The 9,973-nt window shown below is 44.6% G+C and overlaps 1 long non-coding RNA gene across 1 annotated transcript in view; it reads left to right on the top strand.

Moving 5' to 3' along the window:
* Positions 1 to 255: 255 nt before the first annotated feature.
* Positions 256 to 9,973, top strand: part of LOC116686159 (uncharacterized) — an 11,121-nt gene continuing 1,403 nt past the window's right edge. Inside the window, exons 1-2 of the long non-coding RNA XR_004331166.1 lie at positions 256 to 357; positions 4,820 to 4,830. This is a non-coding gene — a long non-coding RNA (uncharacterized LOC116686159). The remainder of the gene's footprint in view (positions 358 to 4,819; positions 4,831 to 9,973) is intronic.

Raw genomic sequence — 9,973 nt, 5'->3', positions numbered from 1 at the left:
AGAGACTGGATCACATCACTCCGGTCCTCACTAAGACCAAGAAACTGGATCACATCACACTGTGGTGTATGGCCTATTTATTACATACCAGGGATTATTATGGATCGGTTTCAGTACATCAAAATACTCTCAATTTACTGAATTATACTGCTGTGAAGAGGATTTCTACTTTTCCTATACTTGTATGTATGTATACACTATATATACTAAATACTATGCTTGTTACAACCTCCCCAGTTTTAATGTATTGAGACTGAGTCAAGACCAGGACCAGATATGTGTTAGACAGCCAGAGCTTCTTCTCTTGTCTCCCGCATTCACTTTCTTGGGAGTGCATGTAAAGGGGGGGCAAGGAGAGTAGGGTTTACATTTCAAATTAGATATGTAAGTCCATTTATTAGTTGCATTTGCAAGTTGTGACACATACACAGAGATCAGACAATGCACAGGCAATTTAGCAAAATCCCTGCAGTTGTGGTCTTGACCGGTCATGGAATAAAACCCAGAGTCTTCTTTATCTGAGACCAGGACTAGTAAGTAAAAATGCGAGACAAGACCAAGACAAGAGTGCTTGAGTACTCGAGTACTACAACACCAGTTAGAAGAGTTCATTTTCAAAGAACACTTATAATCCAAGGTGTGATTTGTAATATATTCCATTAGATTATTCAGATTATTCAGAAAAAGCATTAGTTGTAGAATATGTTAATGTACGATCAATGCATGTAACACTCTGGTCTTGGTGCTGGTCTCGGTCTCTGCTTCTATCTGCTTGAATGCATGGACACATCTGGAGAAAGTCAATAACAACATTGACAACTACTGTCTACGTGCCCATGACAATGCACCTGGAGTCTCTAGTTTCAGGTAGTAGAGCTCTACAGCTCCCGGGTCTGAGAGAGACCATGTCAGTGGGAAAGTGAAGCTTTGTGTAAAAGAGCCCAAACTCAGTCACGTTCAATAAAGGTTAAGAAACACGGCAGCAGAGAAAGTATACAGTTCCTGCTGCCTTTCATGTTGACAATAGTGTCTCCTCTCTCGGTGTCCCGTGTCTGGCCTACGTCTCCTGACTCACAGAGGAGGGTCCCCCGAGGGAAACAGGAAGCTGACAGCTGCACGCCACCATCTTCCCATCTTGTCTACCTCCCTGCTACCTGATCGCCCCTTCATTTAAAGCTCTTCAGAAAGCATCCATTACTGGAACTCGGCCCCTTTATTTCCTCACATCAATGAACACACACATACACAGCACGCCACTCTGATGATCTCCACTCGCGTTTCTCCTACCGATTCCAGGTCTATAAAGTGAGGCATTTCTTTGTTTAATTAAAATCATTTTTTCAGAGTAAAGTCATGTCTTCCTTTGTTCCCTTGTCTGGTCTCAGGAGCTAAAGGTCCTTTTGGTGAGTGATGCAGCAGCTGATTGGAACATACACACTGGACCACGCGTGACACAGACACACAATGACGCAGACTGTAATGACTTCAGGTAATGTCAGCAGCGCTTCTATACCCACCACCCGCTCCATTACCTTGTTACTCAATACCCCCCCCCCCCCCCCGCACACACACACACATGTTGCTGGAGACATTATACTGGTGGGAAACCATTAAGACAAGCGTGAAGAACAATTAAACTGCTGGTATATTTTCTGAAGGTTACACACTGACAAGATGTGCATGCATGAATCTGATCTCTCAATGTTTCTTATTATTCTGTACACTGAAGACATTTGCCATAACCAGACCTCTGTAACCCACTCCTCATCTCTGCTTGGGGCTAGACTACTGGCATGGAGACAGATACTAACACATCTGGATCTCCAACCGCACTGTCGGTAGTCAAGTTGTATTGTGGGTAATTTGCACCAGGTTAGTAACAAGGAAGAATCCGTGTTTAAATGGTAACTGGTAAGAGTTGCGTCTCAAAGGATGGATGAGGTTAGATAGTTAAGGTTTGGTGTTGAAATCAAATGGTTGAGATTAGAGATTATTAGGTTTTTAAAACGCATAACTTTTAAAAAGATGTTTCTCTTCTGCACGGGTCCCACCCACCGCCAGTAAACGTCCCTTTAGCTTTATAAAATGTACATGTTACATATGTTACAACGTTGGTAAGACACACAGAGAAAGGATATGTCTTTCGGAAGTCAAAGTCCATTTCTAATGAGAGTGACAACTGACATTTATACATACACACAACTACCCAAAATGCAAAGAGAAAGTGGGTTTGTGTTTGGTGGAACAGGGTTACTTTCTCTCTGTAGGTCTCTTCTCTTCTACAGCCGTTTGTCAGTTTCCCAAACGGACAGTAACAGGCTATTTCCACTTCCCACCTCCTCATTATCCCATTTTCTCCCTCACTTTGGCTTGTTCCCACTTTCCCAGAGAGAGAAATGGAGATAGACTGAGAGAGAGAGAGAGAGAGAGAGAGAGAGAGAGAGAGAGGCAGCTGCCTCGGCTCGCTCTGTTTCCAAGAGCGTTCACACCTCAGAAAGGATGAAGCACGAGAAAGAGGAAAGACAGAAGACACACCCGCAGCCTCCCACCAGCACCACCTCCTACTCTTCTTCTCCATCTGCTCTGCCTCCACATAATACATTCAGCTCGGAAAGTTGATCCCGGCGCTCCCCTCCTGGAATTGAGCGGTGTGTGTGTGTGTGTGTGTGCAGAGGCGTGTGTGTTAGAAGGGCAGCCTCCAAAGCACCCGCCTATCAGACTGTTTCCATAGCAACATCTAAGAAACGTTTAGCAGGTATGGGGATGTGGTGGCTCAGAGGAGCCGTCGGTCCGTGACCTCGGAGTAAATCGTCGGCTGGGGCCCTGGAACGCGAGCACAGCGCCTCATTGGAAGAGGAACAGAAAGAAAAAGATTGAGAAGTTTCTTCAAAATGACCTTCTAAAGCACGATTAGGGCTATTTGTTATTTAAAGCAGATGATCTGGGATGGACATGAACTTTTTTGTTAACACGCCACTGTGGCTACCAGCCACTTTCTTGTTTCTAATCAGCAAGTGTGTAGCTGCACGTAAAAATAATACAACAAGATCTACAATACTCAGGCGTGTTTATATGATAAGGTCTTTAGGATAATCCTCTCCTTCTCTGTCATGCACACACACACAGTGTTCCCACTGGGACTTCTAGTCTTTGGATCAGGAGAATATCTGGGTTCCTACAGTGAGCCGTTCCGCTTCAACGTTACAGACACACACAGAGCTAATGAACAGTTGCAGATACACAACACAACATTTTGCAAAGTGCATCCCAGACCAAATTTTCGCTGACTATGACCACTACTACTCCCAACCGTACTAGGACGTAGACGGTGCCTTAGAACAACGTTAAATCAAACGGGGAAGTTAACGTCGCCGCTCATTTGACATACAGTTCAGCAACTAAACAAAATACTGAGTTGACATTACTACATTTTCCATGCTGGTTTTTGACCAGTATGCATCCCAACTAACCTGACTTTATGACAATTTAGTAATGGCGGGCTGCTGCTAATAAACGTATATAGAGGAAATACTGGTATGCTCCATTAATTTACCATTGGCAGGGGGAACCTTCCATTAGATCATCTCCCAATGCAAATAAAACCAGCTATTAGCTACAAGCTAACTGAAATAACACCATGCCAATCTCTAGGTATGGTGAAGGGTATAAGATGATGGTAGTGGGGGGGTATTTTAATTCCAAAGGCTAAGGGAACTTCATCAGGATGCATAGTATCCTGACCCATGAATTAAATGCCCTTTAATAATAAAAATCTGCCTGCCTCTATGGGAATTTAATATAGTATACTTATGCCCCCTGTATTTTAAGGAAGAACATTTATTTATTTATATAAGAAAATTAGTGTCCTCAAAGTTAGATTTTTTTAATTAAGGCATTACGATCAATTTCCAAAAGGTGATTTCTTTTACTCCTCTTTTCAGTCAACTTTAGCCCGGGTGGATAAACTTATGAGCACCACTGTAAACAACGCCAGCTCGCATGGTGCATGGAATATATTTCCATACATAGCTGATCTTTACCACACTGCTAATCACCGTCAGTGTATGCCCGAGCAGGGCTGTGTGTGGCAAAGAGAAAGAGTGTGTACACGGTCCATCAGGGGCTGAGTCGGCACCGTGCATACATCACGGGCAAGAGACGCCTCAAAACACTGACAGGTCCAGTAATTGCATTCAGTGGATCATAAAATTGCACAAATTGCATCATTCTTGCCCCGATGACAGCGGAGGAGGAACGGGGGGTGCGGTTCGGCCTGGGTTTGAATGCACGGCGTGTTCCAATGCCGTTTCACTTAATTAAAAACCAAGGGGCCCTGTGTGCATAGCAATGCGTCACCTCGGCGCCGGCCTTCCCTGAAAGTGTACCGCATGAGGAGTATCAAGAGGCTATTTACTTTCCTCTGCAATATTTCCCCTCCAGCCTATACCAACAGACTCCATTAATTGCCATCTGTGTAAATATGGTGGACACACTTGGATGTTTACAATACAGAATCATTTTGTCTACGGCAAGTGTTTCCTCAGACAGAGAAGATGAACTGTGTGTGTGTGTGTGTGTGTGTGTTTAGAAGGACCCAGAAACCCACCTCCATTACACACAAGAAAATCTTATAAGGGCCATCGTCCCCTGAGCACAACAATCACATTCAGCAGGGAATATGAATGGGATATTGATCCTTGTATTGATCAAGAAATATCGTCTGACTGAACATTAGCACTGACAGCATGCTGCAGCCATCTTAGCTGAGATTGTAGCTGGTAATGCCCAGTCTTTCTCATTACAGTACATCATGATATAGTATAGTTATTAGTTAAATCATGTACATGCGACATCACTGCTGCTTCTACAAACTCCACCAGGACAAGGCCAATTTGTAAGATGTGGTTGGATTCTGAATTTTGCTTTCTTTCTCTCAACAAACCACATGAAAATACCAAAAACCGTAGCTCTTCTACATCCCATGCTGACTCTCTCTCTCATTCCCAGCATGCTTTGCATGTTTTATTCGAAGCTAAGGGAGGAGACAGAGGAAGAGCTTTATGATTCTCATGCTGTGTTGATAGTATGGAAGCTACGTGTATTTAATTGTACTTGGACAGAGAGAGGAGGAGTGTTATGAGGAGAGTTATGTAATCAACACACATGTATGCATATTCAAAGGTAAGCTGGAACACACTGAATGTTAATAAGTACATTTTCATACAACATGTTGCTCCAGGCATGTTTCACCGGTTCCTCCAGGATTACGGTTGTCAGTTAGAAGGTGCTTACTCACTGTTCAATTTTATGTATGTTGAACAAAATGATTGCGATGAATGGCTGTATGATAATAATCCTTAGGATTGAGGATATTCTTTACTGTGATTATGGGTGCTTCAGTGAGAGGTCAGAAAAACAGCTCCCTCCAATCATCAGCGTTGAGCTTTTTGTCTCTCTGCCTGGACAATCAGGTGGGCATTGTGCTTCACAAATCAGATCTGGCTCACAGAGAGCCTCAGCTGGGTGGTGAATATTCACTTTGAACGAAGGAGAGAAAAGTAAAGACCTGTTTACTGTCCTTCAGTTTAACGGAATAGGTAGGAATGAGTTAAAGTCCAAATAAAAGCCACGCTGTCAGAAGTGACAAATCAACTCGTTGTGTGCATTATAAACTGCAAACATGTCACCTACTGTAGATCAATGTGATCAGATGTCATATCTTTCTTACTTGTCTGGTCAAAGTAGAAACCGAATGTGTTTCCTATTCGCCAACTCCATGTTAGACGTGGTCCTCTCGGGCTTTCCCAGTGAGTGACAATATTTTAATATAGGGTAGTCTATTACCGCGATGTTTCACTTTCTGCATTGCTCCAATGCCGCAGACGTCCCTCTTTTTGGCCGGATGTCCACTACCGTCCTCTTTCTCTGTGTCGGCGTTCTAACCTCTGGTGGACTTCTGAGGACTATGGTTACCTGGTCCTCAGGTCTCTGCAGGGTAATCCCGGAAGTAGGCGGACTACTGTCCAATCTGGACTATGGTTACCTGGTCCTCAGGTCTCTGCAGGGTAAATCCAGACAGCTAGCTAGACTATCTGTCCATTGAGGACTATGGTTACCTGGTCCTCAGATCTCTGCAGGTAAATCCAGACAGCTAGCTAGACTATCTGTCCATCTGAGGACTATGGTTAACTGGTCCTCAGGTCTTGCAGGGTAAATCCAAGCAGCTAGAACTATCTGTCCAATCTGAGGACTATGGTTACCTGGTCCTCAGTCTCTGCAGGGTAATCCAGACAGCTTGCTAGACTATCTGTCCAATCTGAGGACTATGGTTACTGGTCCTCAGATCTCTGCAGGTAAATCCAGACAGTGCTCGACTATCTGTCAATCTGAGGACTATGGTTACCTGGTCCTCAGATCTCTGCAGGGTAAATCCAGACAGCTAGCTAGACTATCTGTCCAATCTGAGGACTATGGTTACCTGGTCCTCAGGTCTCTGCAGGGTAAATCCAGACAGCAGCTAGACTATCTGTCCAATCTGAGGACTATGGTTATGGTCCTCAGATCTCTGCAGGTAAATCAGACAGCTAGCTAGACTATCTGCCAATCTGAGGACTATGGTTACCTGGTCCTCAGGTCCTGCAGGGTAAATCCAGACAGCTAGCTAGACTATGTCCAATCTGAGGACTATGGTTACCTGGTCCTCAGATCTCTGCAGGGTAAATCCAGACAGCTAGCACTATCTGTCCAATCTGAGGACTATGGTTACCTGGTCCTCAGATCTCTGCAGGGTAAATCCAGACAGCTAGCAGACTATCTGTCCAATCTGAGGACTATGGTTACTGGCCTCAGGTCTCTGCAGGGTAAATCCAGACAGCTAGAGACTATCTGTCCAATCTGAGGACTATGGTTACCTGGTCCTCAGATCTCTGCAGGTAAATCCAGACAGCTAGACTATCTGTCCAATCTGAGGATATGGTTACCTGGTCTCAGATCTCTGCAGGGTAAATCCAGACAGCTAGCTAGACTATCTGCCAATCTGAGGACTATGGTTACCTGGTCCTCGATCTCTGCAGGGTAATCCAGACAGCTAGCTAGAATCTGTCCAATCTGAGGACTATGGTTACCTGGTCCTCAGATCTCTGCAGGGTAAATCCAGACAGCTAGCTAGACTATCTGTCCAATCTGAGGACTATGGTTACCGGTCCTCAGATCTCTGCAGGGAAATCCAGACAGCTAGTAGACTATCTGTCCAATCTGAGGACTAGGACCTGGTCCTCAGATTCTGCAGGTAATCCAGACAGCAGACTATCTGTCCAATCGAGGAATGGTTACCGGTCCTCAGATTCTGCAGGGTAAATCCGAGCTAGACTATCTGTCCAACTGAGGACTTGGACCTGGTCCTCAGATCTCTGCAGGGTAAATCCAGACAGCTAGCTAGACTATCTGTCCAATCTGAGGACTTGGTTACCTGGTCCTCAGAGATCTCAGGTAAACCAGACAGCTAGCTAGACTATCTGTCCATCTGAGGACTATGGGTACTGGTCTCAGATCTCTGCAGGGTAAATCCAGACAGCTAGCTAGACTATCTGTCCAATCTGAGGACTATGGTTACCTGGTCCTCAGATCTCTGCAGGGTAAATCCAGACAGCTAGCTAGACTCTCTGTCCAATTAGAGTTTCTGTTGCAAGACCAAAAAAACCTCTGAACACACATGTTCCACTAGGACGAGTTCCTTCGCATGGCTATTTTGCATCGGCACCGTGGCTCCGTCCGGTGCTTAGTGCTGACCAGGACGATTGTGATTGGTTTAAAGAAATGCCAATAAACCAGAGCACATTGTTCTCCCATCCCAGAATGCTGTGTGGACTAGCAGACCCTGGCAATGTGAGCCTACGAGGAGGGGTAACTGAGGGCCTTCGCTATTCTGACACATGACTTTGAGTCAAAAGCAACTGCTCCACACCTTACTACATTATGGACTCGTGGTTCTCCACCTATGAAGGACTGAACTGAGACATTTCTTCTACCGAAGACAGCTAAACTGCAGTTACCTCCACTTCCCCTCTATTTCTGTACTGTATGTTCACTACACGGCCTTCACCAGTGTTCTTCTGTACGGCTGACAGCTAATGAATCGACCATGCCTCATCACAGGCTAGAGGAGAAGACACTATTCAACATCAGCTGACAATTAACAAAGGCTTCATAACATAACAGGCTGCTCTTATTCTCACAAAGTCTCTCTCTGCCACAGCACAGATAACAAGAAAACAAACGCATGGCTGCGGAACAAAAGCAATTGCTCTGTTTTTATCCAGCGAGGGAGACAAAAGCGTAATTGACAGGCAGAGACAAATGGCCTGGGTCTTAGTCTACACAGGGCCCCAGGTTCCAACCCAAAGCTGTGTGGACTGAACACTGTGGGCAGGAAGACTGGGGCAGCCATCTGCTTTTCCATGAATTTAACTAACGTCGCAGCATTCGGAGGCAGTGGAAGCCCCGGCAGTGTCCGTGAAAGGGACAGACTCTCGGGAAGGAAGACACAACAACCTTGTTCGGAGCAATTTGTCTCCATTAAAAATATCCTCCTCGACAGGAGGCACGCCATATATCAAAACCTGATCGAACATCCTTCACGCCAGACGCCCACGTGTGTTTTGTCATTCCCTACAGCCATTTCCCGAAACAAAGGCTCCTCTGCAACCTCTGAGTGTTGGCATTTCCATGGCAACCACATGTACCACATGTGCTGAGGCAATAAGGTTTTTGAATGCAGGCCAGATTTCATCGAGGGCCGCAGTGAGCAGCCATGTAAAAAACACGCTTAATATTTCAAAGGCAGATTAGATGACTTTGAAAGACATACCGGAGCACGGGAGGGAAGCAAAGAAAGATTTAATATTCTGGTCCTACTGCGTACAGCGCTGAACATTTCATTTTATAATAGCATAAAAAAGATTAGGATTCCAGTCTGCACATTAAAGGTTAATTTTAACCCTGATGTTCACTTTGATTCCGTGTGGATATGCGTTTATCTAAAATGAATAATCCTCCATCTAGTCCAAATTACCAAAGAGCCTTTCCCACATGCCTCTATGCAAGTGTGGGGAGTTATGGAATGCATTGAAACAGCATTATGTAATTATGATACCAAAAAATGGGAAAAACGCCTACTATTGGATGGAAACGTTGCCCTTATTTTGTATTTAATGCAGAAAATGGAAAACAATGTCACAGTATAGTTCAAGTTATGCACATATTTGGTATTGAGGTAAATAACTATATGAGAAAGAATGTGTAACAGCTGAAATATTCATGTTGAAGCTAGGGACACACTGAGAAAAGACCTTTAAATTACTGTAAAAGCCATATCTGAAGATGATAAAGCTTCTTGTCTTTTATTATGAAATAAAAACATCAAACCCATGTATTACTTCTGATTACCCAGTGGGGCAGAGTCGGGGCCCAAGGACACAATTAGGAGAGGACAGCAGAGGACCTGTCAAACATGAATCCGACGACTAACAAAGAGGACTTTACCCCAAGCAAGATGAAGGAACTGACTTTGTATTCTCTTTGAGGAATTATGTAGGGAATAATGTGCTTCTTTGATAATGGGAGGCAGTCTCTGAAGTGGGCTGTGAAGTGCAGCCAAATGCTATGTGGTCTACAGAGTCTACAGAGGTCCAGGCCCGCTGTCCCTAGGATGATTAGGAAATAAGCAGGCGGCGTAGGGTATCTGATTTCCCTTTCTCGATGAGACGTGGAGCCACATAGTGAGTCTGTTTGGTCTTTGGGTTTGTATTCCTCAGAGAGGAGCGAGCAGTATCAAACACCACAGCTGGCAGTGGGCCCTAAAAACCAGGAAGTTTCACTTCAAACGGCCTCAGCCATATCGGACCAGAGGCCGGCCAGCGGTTGAATAATACATGTAGACAGATTCCAGGCCCAAGGAAATATTCTTCCATTTTTA

Source organism: Etheostoma spectabile, unplaced genomic scaffold (assembly GCF_008692095.1).
Source record: "Etheostoma spectabile isolate EspeVRDwgs_2016 unplaced genomic scaffold, UIUC_Espe_1.0 scaffold317, whole genome shotgun sequence".
Classification (NCBI taxonomy): Eukaryota; Metazoa; Chordata; class Actinopteri; order Perciformes; family Percidae; genus Etheostoma; species Etheostoma spectabile.
Note: the sequence above shows the minus strand (reverse complement) of the source record. Positions and strands in the feature narration are given on the sequence as shown.